Below are 25,464 nucleotides of genomic sequence, written 5' to 3'. Positions count from 1 at the left end.
ATGCGCACTCTTCGTTCCATTGCGTGCGGCGTGTTCACGTGCAATGGCGCGCGTACTTAAACGCGTACGCTATCCGTAGAAAGGCAAGACCTTGATATTTCGTATAATATGCTTTGAGAATTATCTGCTGGGATTGGTGCAGGCCTGGTTTCAACTCTCCGTGTCTCTGTCTTTCTCTCTCTCGTAATTCCTCTCTTTCCCTCGCCACGGTGGACAGATTTAAAGGTCTGTTGGACAAAAGTATCAGAATACGAGCAACACCGATTCTCCAACTTGAGACTAGACGCGCCGCCAGCCGTGAAATAACCGGCAACAATAGGAAAAAGTGTAACTCGCTTAGACACGACAATTATACTGCATCTCTGTTAAAAAAGTACGTATAAACAGAATCTTGCGTCGCACCCTGATCAAACGTCTTTCGTTCACATAATAGGATTTTATAATGTTCGTATAAGAAATAGCTTTAATCGATAGTTTGTTAAGAATAAATAGATTTTTATTAGTTTCAGTTTCAAAGTCTAAAGATCGATTTAATTTACAATTTCTATTTTTAATCATTTATTCCTTTTTATTCTTTACTCTACGATTTTGACAATCTATAACTACTACTATAGGTCACTGTAATAACCTAATTATTGAGCTATGGATTTTATGCATTTATGGGAAATTTGGAAAGAATGATAAAAATACCCAAAGTATAGCATTCGTTGCTATATTCAATCGATAAACACAGCTCTCTATCTATAATTCGTCTTTTTTTTTTTATTATTATATTCGTGAAAATATGAATATGCGTTAATATCAACACCAATTATCGTATGTTGTTCTCCCAATTTGCTTTCTCCGCCATCTCCAACCATTTTACGATATTTTCTCTTTTTCCTCTGTCGAAGAAATGTCTTAGATGCGGACAATAGAGGGAAATCTTAGATGCGGCTAATTGAGCTCCTCCCCTTTGCGAAAAGGGACATACAAAAGGGTCTTGTGTCTTACGTTAGTAGAGTAATTACTTACTCGGCTAACTTGCTTAGATTACTGGCGAATTAATGAGAATGCTTACGCGACCGCGGCAAGTTATTTGATCTTGAAATTTATCGAGATACCCTCGACCGTACTTACCTTTCGAGGTTCTTCTTATCGATTTCTCGGGAGAAGTCGTATTATGTACTTGTTTCTCGATTCCATTTCGATCTCGAAGATTACATTGTTTGTAAATGTAATCAGACGCGGAACCTTCAGATTATTCAGGTTTGGTTTCAATTGCGGCTCTCGACTCTTTCACAAACAAACCGAAATGACAAATTTTTAGAACGTACGCTTCCTCGTACGATAATAATCTGTTTGCTCTGATCGCATCGGTTCTACGTATTCCACCGAACATAATCAGAATTGAAATAAATTTATACTTCTGCGCTTCAAAATTCTAAAATTTCGAATGTTCGGGAATAATTCCGTTTTCGTTTAGAATTCCAGGCTTTTCGAGTATCCGTAAGAATTTGAAGTTTACAAGGTTTTGAACTTTAAAGTCTTGGAACTTTGAAATTTTAGAATTTTACAAGTGTAGAATCCTGGAACTTTCGAATTTTGAAATTTTAGAATCGTAGGATTTTGCAACTCTGACAAAGAAACTTTGCAGTTTCGAGCAATTAGAATTTCGAAATTTCAGAATTTCTCTGATCACGTTTCACGTACTACTGGTTGAGAACCACTTTGAAAAATTGTTGCGATTATTCCGATCTGTTACTCAAATGTCGAAGATAATCTAGTTTTTTACATTATTGCGAAGCGTAAAATTAATACGACGAGTAGAATTAATCGAACGTTTTACCCGTGGAGTTTCGTTGCAGAAAATGTTTTGAACGGAGTGCTTTTATGAAAAATGGAAATTACGCGTGGTATTTAATAACGTAGGTTTCATTATAGTTACGATACCACAGGTAGCTATTGTAGTTAATAGAACTTCAATTGAATAATACAATGTGTATAATGTCGGTTTTGTACTTTCGTTTGCTCTTAATTTCATGTTACTCGTATGGAAATTAATGTTGCAGGAAGATTAGAGCCGTTTGTATGAAACTCGGCTGATTAATTGTATAGAATCCGATGCAGTGATATTTCACCGTTGCTATACGTCCAGTCAGTACCAACTACTTACATTTACTATAATCTAACTGATGCGATTAATCAGATACGGTGATCGGTCCTCAATTTCACTTCGCTGTATCATTTGCCGATTATACATACCAAATGAAACACAAAATTATCTATTGCAAAACAATTCCTTTGCCTAAATACTCGTTCAAATTATAATTTATAACGAGCAATAAAATTGACAAATTTACCAAAAGTTGAATTCCATTGATCTGATTTCTGAGTGGCGCGCTTATCAATTTAAAGTAATTACGTTTTTTATTATTATAAAATAATAGAAATATTACGAAAGCACACAATTTTCTTCCTACATCCAATAGATAATTATTTTACCCTAAATTAGTAGAAACCCTAAATTTTCGCTCTTTGTATAGCAAGCTATTTTCAAACAATATTACCGTTCTTAAAGAGTAGAGGCAAGAAACATTCGTTGAATGGAATTAGCACGCGAGTTTCTCGTGATTGCAGAAATCTGTAACGAACGAAACACGAACTGATCGATCGAAATCGATCACAGACGCTTGGCCGATCGGACTGACCTGTATCGATCACGACGCCGATTGAGCGGTTAAATCGAAAATCGCGTCGTTATCGCGGCCCTTTTCCAGATTCGCTCCAAATAGAGGCGTAGCCGTGCACGGGGTGCTCCACCAGCGAGCACCCGCCCGACAAATTGATCATTGAGCGGAATAAGTTTGCTTGTCTCCACTCACTTACGCAACGCGGTGACCACATGCGCTCGGTGAACCGATAAGTCGACACACGCAACGACGGCTTCTTTTTTATCGCTATCCTTTTCGTCGATTACTATTTACCAGAATCTAGACTTGGGAATTGCTAAAGTCTCGATGGAAAGTCTACGTAACCGAAAATTATCGAAGCTTTAAGTGAAATCGCAAGACTTGGTGAAATATCTTTGACCAGATAGCTTTGAAATTGGTACAACTCTATCGTAACTGGAGAAATTGTACGAGATTAAGAGGAACTCCAAAGCAGTTGGAGATTGTGAGAAATTAGTTGAAGGTTGTGAAGATTCGATGGATAAAAAGTGTTAAAAAATTGAAATTAAGAAGCGTATTTCTCAGAAGAAATCAGGGGAACGGATGCAAAAAGCGAACAATATAAAATCGAAGATAATAAAAGTCGAAAATCTACGAATCGATGTCTCAATTTTTTTTTTTTTTTAACTTGTTACGCATCGAATCGTTCTTTTTCGATGTTAACTATTGCGATATTTGCTACAGTTGCTACGATTTTTCATCAATTTCTCGCAATCTCTGGCCGCTCGAACGTTCCCCTTAACTCTAACAGAATGTTAAAAGGTTCCCTAATAAATTTCGAAAGACTCAAAAAATGTAGTACAATTAAACGCGTTGAAATGCGGTCCAACTTTGCAAATTAATCCAACTGCTTGCTCTACAATCAGCTTAATCCACTTAATAAACCAGTTTTATATCCAAGACTGAAACTAGAAGAATTTCATAATCGAGTTCTAGTAGAATTCCACGGCGCATAATTCTCGATCGGTTGGAGCACGAAGACGAATCAGTAGAGACACGCAATCGTCTCGTGAACAGCTTTTATCCGAAAGCGGCCTATCTGCGGTGCCACCGACAAACATTTTTCATCGAAACCAACTCGCCATGAATACGCGCGATTGTTCACGAGCTCACGCACCGAATCAAACCGATAAACCCTGCCGAAACGATCTCGATTGCCTGGTTTTCGCACTGGATACGCGATTTACTGGAAAAAGGAACGGTCACGGTTGCGTCGTCGCGAAAAATTCCCTCGTAAAACCGGACTACATTCATGAAAAATCATTTTTACGCCGGTTTTTATCTCTCATCTATTCTTCTTCTCTTCCTTTCCTTCTGTTTCGTTATATTTATTCGTTCGTATATGTACTATGGTTCATGTAACGTGGCTTCCGGTTCGTTCGTTGATTTTGTAACGATGCTTGTTAGCACTAGGATTTCTAGGATGTAATTTCGTAGCAGCACTATGGCGTTCCCACAAGTAACGTTTAGACTACGCATTTTTCTCAACTTATGGCAAATTCGAACATGCAAACGAATACAACATTCAATATACAATTCAAAATACAGTACCTGTTGTGATATTCAATAGCGGAACGCGTTCTTGCTTAGGTTCCACTTTTTTTTATTTGTGTTTGTAAAATACGAATTTACATACAAATCGGCAGTCTAGTAATTTCGTTGTTTGTTCTATTTATTTGTTCATTAAAAAAGCATAAAGGAAAGATCGATTAATTTGAGCACCAATTTTTATCGTCTCGAGATGTCGTCTTGGTTAGAAACAAAAGTATCTTGTCTATATAAGATGTCGTGAGCTACGAAGAAAAAATAAAAAATTCTTTGGATAGTTGGTCAGAAGACATAAAAATATAACGCAAAGAACGATATTGATCGGTCAATTCGATAACGAATTTAATTACATATGTATTAGGTTGTTGGAAAAGTTTCTTTCGTTTTAGCAGGAAATAGTAGACGCACAACGTTTTTTGTTTTATATTATTTTGTCGAATTACGTACGATCCATTTCGTTTCGTTGAGATAAACATCGCGACATTTCACAGACTTGGTTTCACGTTTGTATGAAGGTGCACTGTTGTAAAAAACACGTTTGCGAAAGAAAGATACTTCTCGGACAACCCTGTACTTAATTTTGATTGAAACGTATAGATTTTTACACTTAATTTTTTAAGTACGTACATACTAAATTTTATCACTATTTTCAGCTCGTTAATAGCAATATGTACGTTGAATAAACAAAACACCTATATGTGTGTTTCTATTAATCACAATATGGGCGCACATCACGGTGTACGAATGTATTAATGCGAATATAGATGTAAATAAATCACTGTACATAAATATAGTATCTGTATACGTTGATGTCCAAAATTTTATCAACGATAATACCAAGTTCTAATTTGACTTACGATATTTTTATTTTGTTTGTTTTCAGGTAAGAGATTATCTACTAAATATACATATTATCTTAGCCAGTGGTCGTGATCATCGATCATAAATAGCCGCAGTGCAAGTGAGCAAACTTTATTTCTTATTTCGATACATATCTAGTAATTTACACGTTTACGAATTTCATTGTAATTTGTTACAAATATTCGTAATAACTTCCATGTTTCCTGCTATTTTATTTAATTTTACTTAATTTCATTCGTTTAAAATTTACGCTACGAGCTGCAGTATTACCGGTATGCCATATATTATTCTCTTAAAAACTGCAATTTGTCATTTGTCTTTGGACATTCAATATTTCATTTAAACAAACACAATTCATCACGGAAGTAGATTTCATTTTTAAACTCTGCAAATTGCCCTTCTTCTGCCTAATCGTAATCTAACTATAAATATATTACATTCATTTCGCGTCAGTATTTAATATATTCAACGAATGTCTCATTTAGAGAAGGACACGCGATATAAGTATATTTTATTTTTAAAACACGGAAGTTACTATTTCTCCACGCTAAATACTACCAGAATAATTCAAATATGCAATTCGTAATTTCACGTCGAAGTTCTATACATTCGCTACATTCTTGCAGATTTTTATCCTTCCATATACCTTTCATTTAGATTCCCCTATATTCCAGTTACTCGTGATCTTAGTATTTTACAGTAAAACTGCCGGAATAGTCAGAGTAAGCAATTTATAATTTTTCTTCGAAACTTTATCAAGCGCTTTTACAATAGTGAAATTTTAAGGGGCTGTCCTGAATTAGAATGTTTTAAAACAGCGTCTTTTTGTGATTTTTTTCTTAGAAGCGAAAGAAAGAAATGAAGTTATTGAATTTTAAGGTATGGTTTTATATATATTTAACGAATATAAAAAAATTTTTTTAAAGTAAAAAAGAAAATTATAACAGATTTCTAAGCCTATTTCATGGGCTGCAGTTTTCAATCGGCGTGAAAGATGCATCTCGTAATTCTTGAGCGAAACAAAAAACCAAAAGAAGGATTAAATTATTATATATTTTTCTTCTTGATAAACTAAAAAAGTTCGTCAAAAAGTTTATTTAAATAATTGTTATAGCATCTTAAAGTTTATTTTTTCTTTTTATAAAACACTTTTTTTCTTTAAACCCGGCAAAATTTTTAATTTCACGCTATTTTCTGCCTTTTTTTTTAGTTCATCGAGCAGCCCATGAAATAGGCTTAGAAATCTGTTATAATTTCTTTTTTACTTTAACAAAATTTCTTTGTATTCGTTAAATATATGTAAAACCATACCTGAAAATTCAATAACTTCATTTATTTCTTTCCCTTCTAAAAAAATCACGAAAAGACTCTGTTTTCTAATTCAGAACATTCTAATTCAGGACACCCCCTTAAACGTTTGTATTTCTTCAAACATCTTTGGTTTAGGTGCCTATGGCGCAATTTGTACACCATACTCGTCCATAGTTTTAAACTGTTAATTTACAAACTAATTAATTTACAAATCCTTGTCGATTCACCTGTATTACGGTGTTCTTCGTTACACGATCCTAACGACATTAAGACACACGACAGAGAAAATTTCACGGGGGGCGAGTTTCTCGATCGGACAATCGATTGCTGAAGATAACCGTACAATTTCGTCATTACGGTTCGCTAAGAATCTGCGCGAACCGTCTACGGACGAGTTTGTTCACCTCGCGAAACAACTGTCGTCGTGTAAAAAATGGCACCCAGATACAATTGGCTCGAGCTGGGGCAATCATCCCGTAAATAAATTATCGTAACCCCTCGGCGGATAAAAGCGGGAAAGTTCACCGAGTCGGTTAATTAAACGCCAGCCTCGCAACAATTAGCTCATCGATAAGGGCATGATGTTGGAGCTGGAGGTGATGTTCGAACGAGGATAAAGTTAGGGCAAAACAAGCGTAATTAACGAGATACCTTCTTATTGCCGACTCGAATCGCTTATCAGAAGCAAAGTAGTAAATAGGTAGAGAATAAATTTAGTTCGTGTTACTCGAATAAACATGATAATCGAAAAAGTTTGTTTCTTGAGCGACAATGTTCGACGAGCTTTTGAATTTTCAATGAAGAAATTAAGATTAGTAGGATTTGTAGGATTGCACATATAGTATAAGTCGTTGAATTTATGCTACTTAAATAAACAGGAATCGATCGAAGGTTATTTTTGTTTCAACAGCGGCGATATTGGTCTTGGTTTTGAAATTCGAAAGAAAAAATTTCTCGATTAATGTAAAACTCATCATCGTATTATGCAAATATCATTGCGCCGATGAACTTTTCCATTCTTCGCTCGATATACAATCGGTAAACGCCTAACTCAAAAATTCCACAATTCCCAATTCTACGACTTTAAAATAGAATTTTTCTTCCTCCCATTTTTCGCCCCTTTCTTTCAATCTTTTAACACTTCTGTTCCAATTCACGCGGATTACAGAATAATCGAGATTAATTACAGGCAAACAATGTACGTATTACGCAGAAGGGCGCGAGTTTGAGCAGCGAGTTGACCGTGTTAGTCGAAGTCGAGGACAGAGAGTTATCAGGTCCTCGAATAAACGAACAAATAGGTAGATCGAATTGTTTGCTGATTGTCTACATGTATACCAGTTTTACCGAACGTTGTGAAACAGTGGACAGGGTATTTTAACTCCGGAGAGCAACGTGAGCCAGGATTTAATATCAAAGAAACGATTATAAGAAAATTTCTGAGGATTTTTCTTAACGTAGATAAAAATTCTAGAAAAAGAAAGAAATATTAGATACGCATTACGATATGAATCTGTATGAGCCGAGTCTCGTAGAATATTCGAACAGTTATTTTATTAATATTATTAAATCGAAACGAATATAACAGCGACGAGAATGAAAAGAGAGGAAAGCGGGAGAGAAGGACGAAAGAGGACGAAGAAGTGAAGAAGAACAGGTACAGTTGTCGGTGGTTTTTTAATTCGTATTTTTCTATCAATGTGATGTTCGTTGTTCGCTTTCTTCGTAATCTTAATCTTGGTAACGGGGAAGATATTCTATCTTTCGACAAAACACGCTCGTTTCCTCCTCGTAAATCTTGTCTACCGTCTCAAGAAATGAATTAATTCATGCAAGAACGTGGGTAACGCTAATTCGTCGTCTTAATGAAATCACGCATTGTTGCATCTTGAAACGTGAATAATTTCTCAACGTTTTGATAAGTGCGCAAGCGGTTCGTAGTATTAAAGGCAAATATCGCCACCCCCGCAACTGGTTCGAATTAATTACGTTTGCACAGTAGCTTCTAAATTCGAGCCGAGCAAACAAGAAATAATCTGTGGACAAGAATTTTGTTTACACATATTCGCCTTGGTCTTTCTCTTTTTAATCGCGATAACTCTAGATTCTTGCTCCGTTGACGCGATAATGACGGAGCAAAATCTAGAATTTAACGATCCTTGAATGTTTCACTGTAAAGAAAGATTTCCTTTAGTGGTGAATTAAAATGTATCCTGAAAGTACGAAGAATTACATCGTATTGTTATTGTTATCATTTATGCAAGTTTTAATTATTGTATATCATTTTATTTTTGCATGATTTTTAAATTAAAATTGCTTAATTTTCATCTTTACTTTATCATTGAATTTCTTCCATTACCTCTTTCCTTCTTTTTTTTTTATTTGTTTTTATATAGAATTTATTATTTACTTACTTATTACGTTACTTATTACGTTTCGCTGCGTTCTGCGATTTTTAAGCTCACACTTTCCCTTCTATTTCTACGCATTCATACGCGAAAATATATAAATTCCTATAGAAAAATCGTTCTATCGAAAGTAAACTAAATAACATGATCGATGGCAAAGTAAAATCCATACTGCTTAAATCTTAATAAATTTCTATCAAGCAAATCTTCAAACGAATAATGGAATAATCTGTCAAATAAAACGAAAGTATGTGATTCCTCGTGCAAGCTTCAAGTCGATAATCCAGTGTTCGATAGGTTTCTAGATTTTCTATAGATTTCTCCTAAAATTCGACAAATCTATTGCTTCTCCTTATGAAAAAAATAGATTTCAACGTTCGATACACGTTTCCAACGTATATGAGAAAAATTGTATTTACTTTGAGGAAGCACGATATAATATCGTGTCAGATCTGATTGGTTAGATAGGAGAGATAGATGGTAGGAGCCGTGTCAGTGATAAGGGAGAAGGCTGCGAGAGAGAAACTTTATCTCTCCTCTTTGTCTTCCTTCTCTTATCCCTTGACTGACACTTGTTGCTAGAGTGGTGCAATAACCTTTGAGTTTCAAAGATCCACTTGTACGTCGAAGATTAGATACATTGCACCTGTCACAGCCAAGAAAACACATTTTCGCTTATTCAACATTTCAATGTAGTATTTCGTTCAATTTGATTTAACCAGATTTACGTCACGTTACATCATGCTTCAATTTCGTGATTTTATTATCAAACTCGTCGAAATTAATTATCGATGCTCGACGAACGTTCAGGCACGAGCCATTTTTATCGAATATGCAAATCCTTTTCACTCTTTCACGCACGTATTCACAGGTTCTCGAAGGTAATTTGCAATTTTGATTTTTCATAGTCTTCATTAACCTTTCTGCCGAGTAAATTCGTGAAAAACACGAAACAGCAAGGTTATTGTTATCTCTTTAGAAATTACGAATTGACGAAAAGATAAGAATGTTTATAAAAATCTGCGATATTAATTAATTAAATATATTACTTAACTTTAAAACATGCTTTTGTTTCGATACGATATTTCCTTTTATCTGCCATCGCAATCCGACAATCGACAGCTCTAAATAAACGTATTCGATATTACGTGAATATTTATCAGATAATCGAGATTCAAGCGTAGCGTTTTAAATACCACGCATTTGCATAAGGTTCCCTCATCTTCCATTTTTATTTCAATACGATATTCCCTATTTCAACAATTAATTTACATTCGCGGAATAATGTTAATACAGGTACTAAAATTACGAACATAATATACCAAGAAATTATGCTAAAGATAATGATAATAATCTGCTTATCATCTTATCCAGATTGTATCAAAACGTAACAACCGACGAGTTTTCCTCATTACCTATAATGAAATGGCTAATTATAGATATTTACGAAGCTGGTAATTCCATCAAAAGGATCGTTGCGTACAGTTTAAGTAGTAAATTAATTTTTATTCTCAATATTCCCGAACACCGATGTTCGTACCGTGGAACATGATCTTTCGACTAACCTGGTTGGCTTAGCTTGGCTAGAACCAAATCAAACATAGACTGGCGAAAAAATAAAAAGTCTTGTTTAACAGCCTTTCTTCATCCAGGATTGCGAACGCCCTTTACTTCCGGTCGCCTTGACAAGAACGTGTGACTGTACGACCCAATTGCGCGCCGTTCCGACTCTCTTTTTCCTCCGATTTTTCCCATAGAGTCGCGCTTATTGGTGGCCATCAATTTTTATTTTTATCTCGCACAAATTCACGTATTTTCATTGGTTTTCTCCGGTACATACAATTGTCAGGGTAACAGAGATTCTAATATTAACATTCTCCAAATGTTTGTTAGAAATCTAAAAATTTAAACATATAGAAAAATAAAAAAAAAATAAAAAAAATAAAAATAAAAAAAACTACGGAAGAAGTTGTTGAAAAAATTCGAGACTTTTTAATCGTATTTCAAAAGCTTTAGCTTTTCTTCCTGTTTGGAAAGTTTCGGAGCAAGTATTTTACTTGGTATAGTAAAAATAGATAACAACGATACTCCGAGAAGCTCGAAATCGACGTATTCGAGCTTCTTGTCGCGAAAATACAATCGTTTCCTTGTTTACGCGCCAAAGGACTAAAATAGCATAGAGCGTACTGAAATAGCATAAAATATTTATCCGTGGTTCGATAAAGATAATCGTGTTTCTGCCAACAAATATACATTGCATAGACTATCCTTCCGTATTTTGAACGGTACTTAACTTCGAAAGGTACGTACGTAGTATAGTTGTCAATCTGGAGACGATGTCTTCCAGAATCGATTCGTCATGCCATCCGACATGTTTCCGTAAACTCGTTCGACTTGCATAAGTTTTCCACGCAATTGAATTTCTAATTTCCTCTTGCAAAAGTGCCTATTTTCATCTGTTATCAACGACAAGTATGAAATTGATTAGAAAAGGCAACAACTTACATAGCAACGCAGTCGACCTGCGTGTCTTTACATCGACGTAACATCGATCGAACTTATCCTTTCGCGTATCGCGCTCGTGGGTCACAAAGTTATCGACAGGTGTTCGCGATAAGAATCGCGTGAATGTCATTTGAACGATCTGAATGGAACGAAGGTCTATCGCTGGTTGCTGTCCTTTGAATATTCCTGACTCCTTAACGAAACATCTTATTACTCGATTTTTCGATTTTACGGTTGCGGTGGAGAGGAAGCTGGAAAGTTTAAGAGTGGAAGTTGCATCGGCTGTTGAAAAACGCGGCAAGATTCAAGCAAAGGAAGACTTTTTTGGAAATCGCCACCTGTAGTACCGCAAATTGGTTTTACTATAAGTAGAAAGTGCGACATCTTATCGCTTTGGTATTAAAATCATTTCGCAGAAATAAAAATTTCAGTATTAGCTCCGGAATGAGAAGCAAAGAACATGGCGAGCTTTATCAATGCATGCAATTTATGGCAGAATGCAGTCATCAAGTAGCTGCTGTATCTCGGTAAATATCTTTATCGATCGTGAGAACGTAAAAATTTTCCTAACGACTTATTTACGCGAATCGTGAGGAATCGAATAAAAATAAAAGCGTAGGTTGTTAGGAACAAACTATTGCGAAATGGTCTGACAGATATGATTACATAGTCGAAGACGTGTGAAGATTAGAGGAGATTCCAATTTCAAGCGGAATCGGTGTACGATAACGAAATATTCCGTCCCTTTCCATCGCCAAATATACATATGCATGTGTACAACGCTCTATCTACAAACTTAGAGGAAATTGCAAACATCCACATGGTAGAACCTTTCTCCTTTGCGAGAGAACTCGCAAATTGATCGGTAGAAGGGAAATTCCCAACGAAATTTTTGTCTTTCATTTAGAATTGTTCGTTGGCTACAACTGTTTACGTTACATACAAATATTGATATTTTGGCGTTTATACTAAAATTGTATTCAACGATACGTAGAACGCATATACAGAAACATTCAGAATGTCGAGAGTACTCTTCGCGATATTTCAATGACAAGACAAATCTCCTTTTGGATTCTATCTTTTTAATTCTTTCAATGTCGTTTCATGATTCAACGACACTGTATCTGAGTAACAACGTACATTAAAAAAAAGAACGCGGTCGTCACGATTAAACGCACCATTGTCGTCTTGAAAATCTGCAAACCTTTAGAAAAAAAGGACTAAGGAACGTGATGAAATTTCACTAGCAAACTATAATCTCCGCTGGAAATCTCCACTGGCACGATTTAAGCAACGCTCGGTTATTTTTTATCCGATAAGAGGTCGTTCCAGATAACACATTTGTATAATAGTAGGGAAAAGCAAAATGGAGAGGAAATAAAGATGAAAAAAGACAAAGGAATGGTGACGTGCGGGTACCGTGGTGTATGTAACACGTTACATACCGGTGATACGGCTGGTAATCGCGAGTTTCTTTCAAAAACCCTAAGGTTAATCGGCGAGCATCCGTGTCGAAGCCGACATTCAGCGTATTGTTGGCCACGATGTCCTTGTTTGCGATTTAGCCGGCTGTGGTCACGCGTCTGTTTTCGCGCTTTTCAATTTCTCATCCGTCCGGGTCTTCGACTACTACGTACCGCTACCAACCAAAAATTTGCCAATTGTATGGTAAAAAGATTCGTTTAGACTACTCTGGACCAAGCGAGCGAATACTCGTTCCTTCCTTTATTTAGTAAAATTAATCGATTTGCTTTGCAGACAATTTTTCGCCGAATTGGAAATCGAACGAATACCGCAAAAATGCCTGTTCGACTATAATTTTTTCAACAGACATCGTTGTCACAAGCCCGAGTCAAGACTAAATTGGAAATATGCACGTAACTGATGAGTATTCTTTGATACTCGGTCTAATCTCTACGAAGGATCGCACGCGTTCGTCCTGAATAGGCCACGCATTTTTATGGCATTTCGTATCTTTATTAAAATAATTTTAATTAATTTACTGCCGTTAAATTTTAGGACAAGTGTATACTTCACTGTTTAAATGTTTTTTTTTATATTTTGTACATTAAACGCACTTTGGACATTTTCCTTTTTTCAAATTTCCCAGAAATGCATATCAATCTGTCGTCTTCGTCACCAAGTTTATACACCGTTACCTTTATTCTGCGTCACTCTGTATAATCGCACCTTAAACAGTAATATTATAGGAATTATCCACTGTCCGAAGAATCGCTTATCGCATTCCTTCACGTAGGTCAGCTTGATCGAATCGAGTTATCGAGTCGATGACAAATAAAATTGAACGTTACATAGGAAAAAAAAATACTCGCATGCATGCGCGTAAAGGTCGATACATAATTTGCCTCCCATACGCTCTTCCTATTTCTTTCTCTTTTACTCTTTCTTTTCCTAAACAGTTGATCTTATGGTTTCGATTGAACATGACACAGGGAGTCGCGCGAAAGTAGCTAGCAGAGAAAAGTTACACAGTAAAAGTACTCTTATACGTAAAATACAAATATTAACATACGACCGACGAGATCGAAAGTTTCGCAGTGCATACTAATTTCAGAGAGTGTTTAACGTATTTTCCTTTCACGATTGCTACTATTAGGTTGTCCGAAAAGTGTCTTTCTTTTACAGATCCGTCTTTCACAACGATGCATCTTTATACAAACATTTTTTTTTTTTTTATTTTATTTGTTGAAATTACAATCAATTCTCGCGTTGAGAATTTTCAGTAATTTTTCTGGCGTGGCGCAGTGACATGGCTGTTTATTTACAATAAGTTATACTTATTATAGATAGGTATAATTTATTAGTGTTATAGGTAAGTGCATATGCTTAATTTGGATAATTAAGTGAATCTAACGTTTAGGTCTAGCGGGTAGTGCCTCTTCAGCCTGCGAATCTGGTCCGTCGTATCGAGTAGTCCAGTGATTAGGGGGTTTCGGTGTTTGTTGACTCTTTTGCTATATCTGTCGCTATATTTCGCTATTTCCTCTTTGACTGTTGGTATCTTGAGGTTTATACAAACATGAAATCTAATCTGTCCAACCTTATGATTTTTATTTTGATAGAACAAAATGGATCGTACGTAATTTGATAAAATAATATGTTGAAGTGGTTACCACTTCTAAGAAAACTCTACATCTGGTCTTTTTAGTTTTCTCAAGCACTGAAGCCATCGACAGACAAAAGACCGCGACGAAGTCAGACCATGAACGGTAAGACAGGCGACGTTGGCTTCGGGGTTTTCAGTTATTGAGTAACACAGCTAGCGTCACGACCGGCATACTTCAAATCCGATGAACTGACGATGGAGATAAAGATGTGACGGCACTCGGCAACAATGTATATCGCTGAAGTGCCTAATGAACTATCAACATCCCAACGGTCCTTCCACCGAAGGTTCTGAAGAAAGAGCACGTGGCAACGGTCGCGGACGCCTAGCAAATGCATGGACGGTGAGGATGTTAAGGGATGACAAAAGAAAGTAATCGGATCCGATCGAAAGTCAAATCATAAGAGTGTCGGTCTTAGAAAGTCACGCCTAGAGTTCGGAAGTGGATTGTAAAGTGGATTGTTGTTAGAAAAAAAATAAAGTTTTCTTTTTTTTATTTTTTACCTCAAATTTCTTTTTTTTTATTTTGTTATTTTACGTGACACTAGCGTGCGGATCTGGATCAACTCAAATTGTATTCTTACTTATAATTACACTTCTATTTAAATATATTTTCTGCCTTACACTTTATTCACGAGTTTTCTCTGTTTACACATCGAATAACCTCAACATAATATAAAACGGAAGAAACTTTTCGGATGACCTAATGTTTCAAATCGACCTTGAAAGCGCTTTCGACATATCGTAGATGCATACGATATACAGGGTGGTTGATAACTGGTGGTACAGGCGGAAAAAGAAGACGAAAATATAGAATAAAAATTTTTCTTTTTAATTTTTCCATCGAGACAGCGATCTACAGTGAGATCCGTTATAACGAGACGCGACAAAGTGCACGCTTACCGAGCGAAAATTCAAAGTCGATTTTCTCGAAAACAAAGGCTCAACCAAAAAATTTTTATTCTATATTTCCGACCTCTTTTTTCGCGTAGAACCACCCTCTTTCCGCTTGTTACCACCCACCCTGTATTTCATCCATTATTCAAGTCCGAGAGAAATCGAATAACGTTAATATATATATATTTCTTGATTTACGTTCCTTGATTTACGATCAAACATTCCGCAGTTTAAGATAATAGTCGGTGTTTATGGCAATAAACTTAAGTTCCTTAAGCCATCGCACTTTGTTGAAACAGGTCACTAAAACTGAAATCTGCAGTTGCTAATCTCCAAGTACGTGTATAACACACTGCAAATCCCAGCGCAGGCAGGACGCTAATCCAACTGTATCCTCTCACCGACAGATTACGACATCGGGTAGATCCACTTCCTGCGAATGAAATAAGAACAAAATCCCTTTCTACGTCAACCGCGCGATTCAACAACGTCTCGATCATAAATCGCGCGAAATCGATCGAAGTCTGCCAGTGTCTGGTGGGCTTGTGCCACCCTCTGGGCAAAGTCAGCGCAAATTGATCCCGATCATTGACGCCAAATGAAATCGGAGAGACGCCGCGCGTCGCGTCTCGTCGTCCGTGACAGGCTAATGACATGCTGGTTATCACGAACACGACCTGTTTACGTGTGTGCCTAGGGTGCACGCACACGAACACGATTGTACCAGCCACCCACACGAAGCGCGTATAATACGGGCGCCGGGTATCTGCGATGTCTCCATCGACCAACCAATTCTCATTGATTGTTCGTCGTGTGACATTGATCCGTAGACAGAAATCACATGTGCACGCAGAGCTCGTGTTATTTCCGTACGGAACAATTTCAATTATTTCACCGTTGTTCCTCGTTTCATTAACTTTAACTATCGTGATACGTCGAAGCTTGAATTTGCATCTACATTGGCTTCGGTTTGCCTCGTCAAAGCTTAACCCGCGTTCTTTCGCACGCGACGAGTTTCGCTTTGCGTTGATCTCATTCGATTCGATCAGATTTGATTCGTGACATTTTGCTTGGAACAGCGACCAACTCGATCAACGAAGTTCGAACAACGTGTTTGGCAAAATGTAAACAGAAACTGAAATAGTTTACGAAGATTGCTCGTAGTTGGATGAACGTTAGGTAAGCCGAGAACTTTCCATTAATTATACAAGTGGAAGCATCGAAGTGTAAATTTGGAATTAAGTTGTCCGAATAATTATGCAATACTAATGGATGGTAACGATATAATGGACGGTAGTACGTCGTTTGTACTTTGTTTTACTTGTTTATTGAAAATAGCGATCGATCGAGATAAGAATGAATTACGGGCAACGTTTTTTTTTTTTTGTTGCGTCAAGGTCTCGCGTTATTTATTTCAACAATGAAACGCGAATAGTATGAAGAACGCAACAATCAGAGGGAATTTCTAATTTCTGCGTGTTGTTACGAAATAATCTAAGTTTGTGTTTTCATTGAAATCATAATTATACGAAAGCAGAGGAGTTTCGCAGATAAAAAACAATCGTGCAGCGCGCTGGTATAATTATTTAAAAGCAGTTTATCTGCATGAATCTTAAAGATAATTCGCCCAGAATTCTCTTCATATAGAGACTACTATCTTTTTATCAACAAACTGGTTGGTAGCGAAATAACGTAACGTCGCGATGGTAATCGCACCGCTGCGAGTTTTCATTGAATACAATTGAATTCAGGCAAATTGGAGCATAAAAGACACGGATTAATGCTCGTCCGTATATACGTTTCTTCGAAAAATAGACAAGTTTGAGGAAACCGTATTACGGACTATGCTTCCCGTACAACGATCTTAACAATTTTACGTCTTTATAAATCACCAAGTAAATTCGCTTTGTCTACAAACTGTTTGGCCCATGGGAATCGAAAATTTGTCGCAGGTGCATCGTCAAACGCGTACCTGCAAAACCACTGTCATTCTCTTCCTTGCCGCAATTTGACTCCGTTTCGCAAATACAATACCGCAATGTCGAATTTATCTTATGAAAATTCCACGGATAAATAGGAAAGGAACCTACCTTGGTTACCAACAAAGTTCTATCGTTTCATTTTCTAAGGCAAAACATTTCTTTTAATACTTCACTAAAATATGCTAGCCTGTAACATCGACGAAGTAATATTCATCCCATTTTTCAAACGTCTAAAACGTTTACTTGAATCATGAAACAAGCTGTTCATTTACAGAGAAACTTACTATAACGGTGCATAATAAATCCAAGTCGCCAAGAACGTGCCCATCGAAAGGATTCAAAGTCCAAAGATACCAACGTGTACGTGCAACTAAAAATACAAAATGTAAGAAGAAATTGGTTAATCTATTAATTACTGTGAAGAATAAAAGCTAGGAATATTTACATTTAATACATCGAATTATTAACAAATTGAAAATAAATTATACATGAAAGGTAACATTTATTTCTTACCCATCTAAAATTCTAACGAAAGCACGGTCCTAGCTTGAAGATCACGCACCGTAAAACCTCGAAACAACGAAACATTGAACCCAGGTGGAAAGCTTCCACTCGGTCAGAAACTTCGATGATCGCTGTAATTCGACGGGTAATAGAGTCCCTTCGTCTCTGGCCGCTTCCAGTTCTTCACAGCGTCCGACCAATTTCCCCATTACCTTCGTTCGATACCGCGGTGAATTCGTGGAAATTGGCCGGCGTTCGTTTGCACACGAGCCGAATCACGGTGCGGTTACAGTTCGATCGCTTCTTCGACCGCGTAATCGATTGAAAATTGAGGCAACAACCGTGCAGGGAAAATACCCACGGGAGCTGTATACTTCCCGGTTCAGCGAGGAGCGACGTTACGTCGTCGATTTTCAGACAACGCGTACGACGAGACGGGGAAATTGTTGCCTGGCAACCGATTGACCTAGATCGGTTGCTCTATCGTAGCTGGAGTTGCTCAGGGCGTCTGATTGTCGCGGCAGGGTGCAGGGTTGAAGGCTGAATGGGATTGAGGTGCGTTGAAGAGGAAACTAGAGAAACTGGTAAACTGCTCTTGGCAGCCCATGCTTGTAATAGTTGTACTACCATGAAATTATGGTGGATATTAAACTTTTGATGTATAATCGTTATTTCGCCTCTTTTTCTTTCTATTTGTTCGAAGCTTTCGAATTGAGAAAATGAATTAGCGTTGGGCTTGCCAGGCCAGGTCGAGAGACCGGTTTTAAAATTTAGTTTAATATTGTACGTTTATTGTTGCTTCTTTTGTTCGTCTAACTTTATGTAAATTTTTATATTAACAAAAATTGAGAAATCGATTAATCAGGTAATATAAGGATTCACACGAAGTTGGATGAACAAAAGAAATAACGATGAACGCAACGCACAATTTTTAATGAAATTTTCAAAGCGGTCGTTTGACCGAGGCTGGCAAGGTTGGCGTTAATTTATCGTTTCGAATACGTATCAATTTTTTGAATAATAATTTCTACAATTAGAGATCTATTATTTATTTATTTATTTTGGTAAAAGTAGACATTTTCTTAGAGTAGCGATTTTCAGGATTTAGCTTAGATACGATTCATTCGTGTAGAGATTTTCTATGTTTTTCGTTTTGTTAGAAATAAAGGTGTTTTGACAAAATAATTAAATTTCAAGGGGTTGTTCCAGGGATGATCGAAATTTTTATTTTGTTAGAAATAAATTATATTATACTTCATATTTGTAAGGGATAAGATCGAGCTGGATGAAATTGATTTACCCTTATTAATTTTTAATTTCATAATTATAGAAGCTTCTGTTTGAAAGAAGAAGTGGCGTAACTTTTACCATTCTATTGATGTATTTTCAATGGAAATGTGCGTAATATAAGTTTCGGAGTAATAAGTTTATCTGCTGAAAATTGCAAAATATTAACCCTTCATCGCCGTGTAAAATCGAGTGCTTCTTAATATCATCGCGTTCCAATATAAAATAATAACATTATTTTTACCAAAAAAAAAAAATGGTAGTATAGTATAGTGGTTCTATCGCGTCATTAGGTTCTCAGATACATAATGAAGCTGACTGTAACGTTAGTAATACAATAGCGTAATATCCATTCATCTTTGGTGTTCTGATTAAACTACCACCAACATCGATAATATTAGCATTGCATTACCACTATCGATCTTATCTACATTTCCACCATCGATTCAACTCGACAAAATTACTCCGATATTATAATATAATTTATAGCATTATGACATGTGTTAAATTATGATATAATTGATAGGGTTCTTAATTTATTCGTTGTTCCTCTTTTCAAACGTAAAATTCGCTGTATTATATCTATTTGTTAAATTATCGGAACAATTAGAGGTCACACACGTGTTTTGCGAATTACAGATGCACAAATTGTTTGACACCTTTGTTGTCTTTTTAAATTAAAGTAATCGGCGTAACATATTACGCGTTAATCATTGAAAATTGACAATTTATATCGTTATTTACTTATTATATGTACTTTCACAACGATGAAACACGTTAAATTTCAAAATCAAATATTGAAATTCTACGATACTGCTCACTTCGTGTAATTGCAGAACTTGTTAATTTCTCATTTTTTATCCGAAACTGTTAAGAAATCGCGAAAGAAAAATTCTATACTTCAGACGTGAAACGATGTGTTTGTATCGTACCAGATTATCTAATCGATCGCTTTAAACGATACTTTATTGCATTCTTTAAGATCAATTAATCGTAAAATTGGACAATTTGTTCCAACACGCAAGCTGGTTACAGCGGAAGAAAAGTTCGTATCAATCTGAAAAACACGAAACAAGTTTTCGACGCGTTTTTGCGAAATTCAAAAATTGTTCAATTTTTACCAGAAAATAAACAAGCAACGACAATACGGAATTGGATGCTTCGAACATGAAACGATGTTTCCTTGGCACTTTAAATTGCATATCTGGTCTAGCACTTTATAAACAACTGTACGCACAACATATCTTCACAATTATAAAGTTGTCTAATTTATACGTAAAGTTCAATCTGAAAAACAATCTTAAGTAAATGAGAAATAACAAAGAGAATATCACGGACAAGTAGCGATAATTTAGTGTCGCATAAAATTATCTGGACTAACCATTTATCTAGCCTGATAAGACAACCACGTCAAAGTAATATATATTACATCGATAACACAGTTAAACAAAAGGATCATGACATCGATGGTTTAAAGAAAAACCGAATGAATTTATCAAAATCGAAAATACAGTCATTAATTTTCACAAAACACTTTGTTTATGCCGGAAACTCGTCATTGAAAGAAACGACATTAGACTTGTTATTTCTTAGAAAAATGGACATTATTTCTTAGGAAAATGACAATGTTCGAATTTCTTAGGAAAATGTTTAACAGTTAAAATAGAAATATTTCGCATAATCAGGAAAATTTGATTCCAAGAGAATCAAGTTACGCGAAGAATGTTATAATCGTAATTAAATGTTTCTGGGAGGAAAGATTTATGAAAATTAATTGAGAAACAAAAACGAGTAAGAAATTATTCCCACAGTTCGGAAAATTCGGTTCTGAAATAATTCAAGAATCGTAAACGATATAACAACGATAATTAAATTCTTTTGAAAGAGAAACAGAACATCTAACTAATTAATTATTCTTGTTTTTATGGAATAACTGGCCTTGTTAATGATTTATGTATCCATCGATTAATTCGAACCCGGTTTCGATGAATCGTCGGTAGTTTCAGTGTCAGTCATTGTCGTCAGTGGACATGACATTTACATATCACACGCACGGCTGTCATTGCGGCATTGTTATTACGTGAATGGGCGTTTATTGTCAATTTCTGGCTCGTCGGTTGACTGCAAGGTCCGCCGGTCATTGCCACTGAATGGGCCAACTGATTCAGACATATGCCACCGTATTATCCCCTTGATACCCGATTCCAATCGTTCCAACCGATTACGATCATTAGGAGCGATCATATCGAAGCCTTCAGATCCTCGTGAATGATTTTCACTGATTAGATCGACTTGATTTTCATGCAAATTTATCGTTTTATCATCTAAAGTAATGAAATTCACTTTGCATCTTCTACTATTACAGAGTTTCCATGTTTTTGTACTATGCACATTCTGTACATTTTTCTTATCGTTAGATCTTCGATTTAGAAAAATGAAAATAGGAGAATTTAGAAAATAATCGTTTCGTTTAAATTCATTTTTCCATACAAACAACTGTTTACTAAAATTTGAACCAACACTTTAATATTTCTTTGAAACTGTAAATCGAATAGAAATTTTCCAAGAGCAACTGTTGGATGGTTAAGCGAATGAGTAGTCGATTAGGAGGTACGTTTATAGCTTGTCTATGTTGATGAAACATTATACAAGATAGTTATGAGGCGTTTGAAACATTGTTAGTCAACGTATCGATAATGATTATCGGCGATACCTGTTTATACCTGTTTATAATTTCATGTACGGTTAACACGTGTAACGTACGTATGGATAACGCGATGTAGTTTCTTGGAAGCGCGTATGCTTAAAAAAAGGTCATTGCATACGATACACGAAGATAGCTCGGACTTATGCTTCTTTACAGTGATAATCAAGTACGTTCACTGTGTAGGACGGAAATGCGAGTTGGCGCAAACTTTCAGCTCATTTATGCTGTACAATGTTAACGATGTAAGAAGAATTTTTCACGAGAAATTTAGGTTTCGCTTCTATCGCGTATTTTTCCTTCGTTGCATCGCAACACTCGAATTCCATCAATTTCACTTTCTACGCGAGAAAAGATCTTCCACCGGGTTTGACGAACCAAGTTCTACTGTCATTCGTAATACGTAAACTGGCGCCAACGCGAATCAGCGCAGCATTTCGTCATAGACGATCTTCGCGTACACCGAAACCGTATTCGTACACGTCGAACGTTCGATTTGCGGCCGAAAATACCCGGTTTGCGACTCGTACACGCGTGCTCGGTGTATGCCGCACCGCGTGTACCTCGCCCTTGACATTATATCAAGATCGCATCATCCACGAGCAATCCGCTGGCCATTGGCTGGCTTGCCTTTTTCTGTCTACTTCGATATTACGTAGGTTTATCAAACTATGATATGTATCTAAATATTTTAATACATTGATGGTGAAAATTAAATTTCTGTGACAGAAATAAATACGCAGATAAGAATACGTATTATTACGAGATCGGATCTTTTCTCGTCTGACACGTCCCTTTATCGGCGATCTCGTTGTACAACGTGCTGTGCAATTCCGTACGGTATATGATATTTTCGGGATATTTACGTTCGAGTTACGAAGACGACCGATCGATGTTTCTATCCAATTCATCGTCCATATCAACGAACAGCGATGGTCTTCTTAATTCTTTGTCGAAATACACGTAGAGTTTGACGTTTCGCTTTATAGCTGACAAATACACGTAATCAACGAACACCGTCACAGTTCACGTACCAAAGATAGACTTCAGTTTCTCGAGTATCGTAGCGGGATGTTTAATTTTGTGAAAAACGTTCGCGTATTTTTAACGGCTAGGTACGAAAACGTTAAGAAAATGGAGCGAGTTGGTCGAACACCTTGAGGAATTTTCGTAGCGGCACCATGCCAGCGTCTGCCTCTGAATCAACTGAAAACAGCACCAATTACGTGGGAAGAATACGAAGAAACCGCGTTGAGCAAGATAGAAAGTCGGGAACCGATGTTTTCGGAAGATCGTTTTTCTTGATAAATCGCGCGATCGGCTCGTGGATCGACCGTTAATTAATAGCAACTCGTAAATCGAGAGTCCGGATCGATCCGCGCGATAAGACGGTTACGGTGCCTGTTAAAAGTGCAATTTAGACATTCCCAGGCACGGGCGGACGTTTACGACCGTCAATTTTCTTCGATTAAAATGTACCAATGGTAAATTATGCGACGAGATCCGACGACGATTTATGACCCGAGCCGTGGAATCGACTTCTGCCAGGCGGCTCTCTTTGCTTTACGAGACTCTTTCATCGGCCTTGATCCGCACGGGATTGTAGGAACTGGAAGAGATATCGGAGTCGACACAAATTGTCACAGTGGCGAGGTCAAGGTTTACGGATGCGAATCGTTCTTTAATAGACTCTTAGACCATGCCAGATCATACTTCAAGGGAAAACGGGTTAGAACACGTTCGTGGGTCGAGCGATTGCTCAAGGTCGTTTGTTCGGTAACCAGAGACGTCACTGGCGACACTTTTGTGTTCGATGGATCATAGTATTTCCTTAAATTGTTCTTTCTCATTGACCTTTGTTCGTTCGAGATCATAGAGACTGAACAAGATCGATGCAGAACTGTGAGACCGATCAGATCGAAGTTTGGTCATGTGAATCTTTCTGCGATAAACTTTTAAATTAGCTTTGAAATAACGAGGGGAAGAAATGACGAATAATAGGACAGAATGTGTTTCAGATAGGTTGGTTGCTTCAAGTTACTTGCTATTTTTACGTTCACTACGTTAATATGTCTAGGTCATTTCGATTGGCCTTGATTCGCTTCGGATTATAAGAACTGATAAAATTGATGTCACTATAGATCCTCGTACCGATGAGACTAAAATCTTCTTGGATTTTTCTGCGCTTTCTTCTTTTCTTAGATTACCTTTGGAACGCTGTATTCCAAATGGATCGATCGCTCGAGATCGTTCGTACGATATCCAATGACATGACTGGTGACTCCTTCGAAGCAACCTGTACAGAGTAGTCAGGCAACGCGATAATATTTCCATTTCTCGATGCTTCCGGTTAGGTGATACAGTTACAAGACGATAGATAAACCGGTGGTGCACGTATGGCGCACGAATTAGGTTGAGAATGAATCGGCTCGAGCTTGGTTGAAAAGCCTTGTCCCGATGTGCTGAGGGCGTGCCGCGAAGTGGAATCGATCGAACCATACGATTCCATACGAATGGCCGCGCTATCGCCTACCAGGTGTTGGTCTACGATAAATCCCACGAGATGCGCCGTTTAATTATTTAACGGTCCTTTATCGATCACTATGCACCGACCGATACGACAAGGCTACAAGCACCAGCTGCTTTGTCCCTCTCGCGACATTGCGAAACAGCGGGCCGCATTCTTTTCTGGTTACCAATGCTAACGTTCCTTTCGTTCACGTTAACGACTTCTCTGGGCTTCGCCTTTTTGCAATTCCTCTTTTCTTTTCCTTTCTTTTTATCTCGGTTCTTTTTCCTTCCCACTGTTTATTATCTTCCTTCTTGCTTGATTATTCCATGAAGGTAAAGAGTTGGTTGACACTAATTGAGAGACGATGTTTTTTCAAGCTGGTGGAGGTTTCAGATCACATGGAAGGAGTTTTTAATTTGTTAGTTTATTCTTCCTTGGTTCTCTGTATGTTCTTTTTTCTTCTCTTTTTTGGGGAGGGAGGGGATCATTGTGCAGGAGCGAAGGTTTGGGTAGGAGCCCTCCTCTTTCTTATTATTTTTAGCGACGGCTGTTCATTGTCTTCTTTTTTAAATGGTTACTCCGTGAAGGTAAAGATCAAGAGGAAGGTAAAAATGACGCAAGATTGAAATCCTTCTTAAGGCTAAAGCTTTCAAGTTGTACGTAAGATGTTTCCAATCTCGTGGTTTCTTGTTCTTTGCTCGCTTTCGTCCTCTTACGAGTTGGTACCTATCTATGTAGAAGCGAAGAAATTGTCTCAGGCAAGCTCTTCGATGTACAGCTTTGTTACGCTAATAAATCTAATTGACGTTTGTTCGAGTACGAAGATCTCCGCCTTCTCGCTCTATATCTCGCAACTGTATGAAATCTCTTTTAAAATTGACTTACGTGCAGCAGTACGATAATCCATCTCTTTTCTTCGAATCGCTGAGAAAAGCGCTAAATCATCGAAGAAAAGGAAAAAGACTCCATCTTCTTTATCTTGTCTGACGCTTTTTCTATCAAAGAATAGCCAAAAGAATATTTAAGGCCGTTGGCAGCTGTATCGTTGAAAAGAACCGATTGTCGATGGAACGGAGGTCAGATCGTTGAGAAACCTTCGGGAAACCC

The 25,464-nt window shown here is 37.0% G+C and overlaps 1 protein-coding gene and 1 long non-coding RNA gene across 3 annotated transcripts in view; one reads left to right on the top strand and one right to left on the bottom strand.

Annotated features, from left to right (window-relative positions):
• The window catches only part of LOC100742419 (terminal nucleotidyltransferase 5C), a 156,762-nt gene that overhangs the window by 27,347 nt on the left and 103,951 nt on the right, over positions 1 to 25,464 (top strand). The window lies entirely within an intron of this gene.
• LOC117151322 lies at positions 15,489 to 17,940 on the bottom strand. 2 transcript variants are annotated; one of them, XR_004461151.1, is made up of 3 exons: positions 17,864 to 17,940; positions 17,635 to 17,720; positions 15,489 to 15,801 (listed from the first exon to the last, which is right to left on the bottom strand). It is a non-coding gene; the product is annotated as an uncharacterized LOC117151322 (long non-coding RNA). The 2 variants fall into 2 exon arrangements; XR_004461150.1 differs by lacking the exon at positions 15,489 to 15,801 and having other exon boundaries at positions 17,150 to 17,720.

The sequence above is a fragment of the Bombus impatiens genome, unplaced genomic scaffold (assembly GCF_000188095.3).
Source record: "Bombus impatiens unplaced genomic scaffold, BIMP_2.2 scf_0144, whole genome shotgun sequence".
Taxonomy (NCBI): domain Eukaryota; kingdom Metazoa; phylum Arthropoda; class Insecta; order Hymenoptera; family Apidae; genus Bombus; species Bombus impatiens.
Note: the sequence above shows the minus strand (reverse complement) of the source record. Positions and strands in the feature narration are given on the sequence as shown.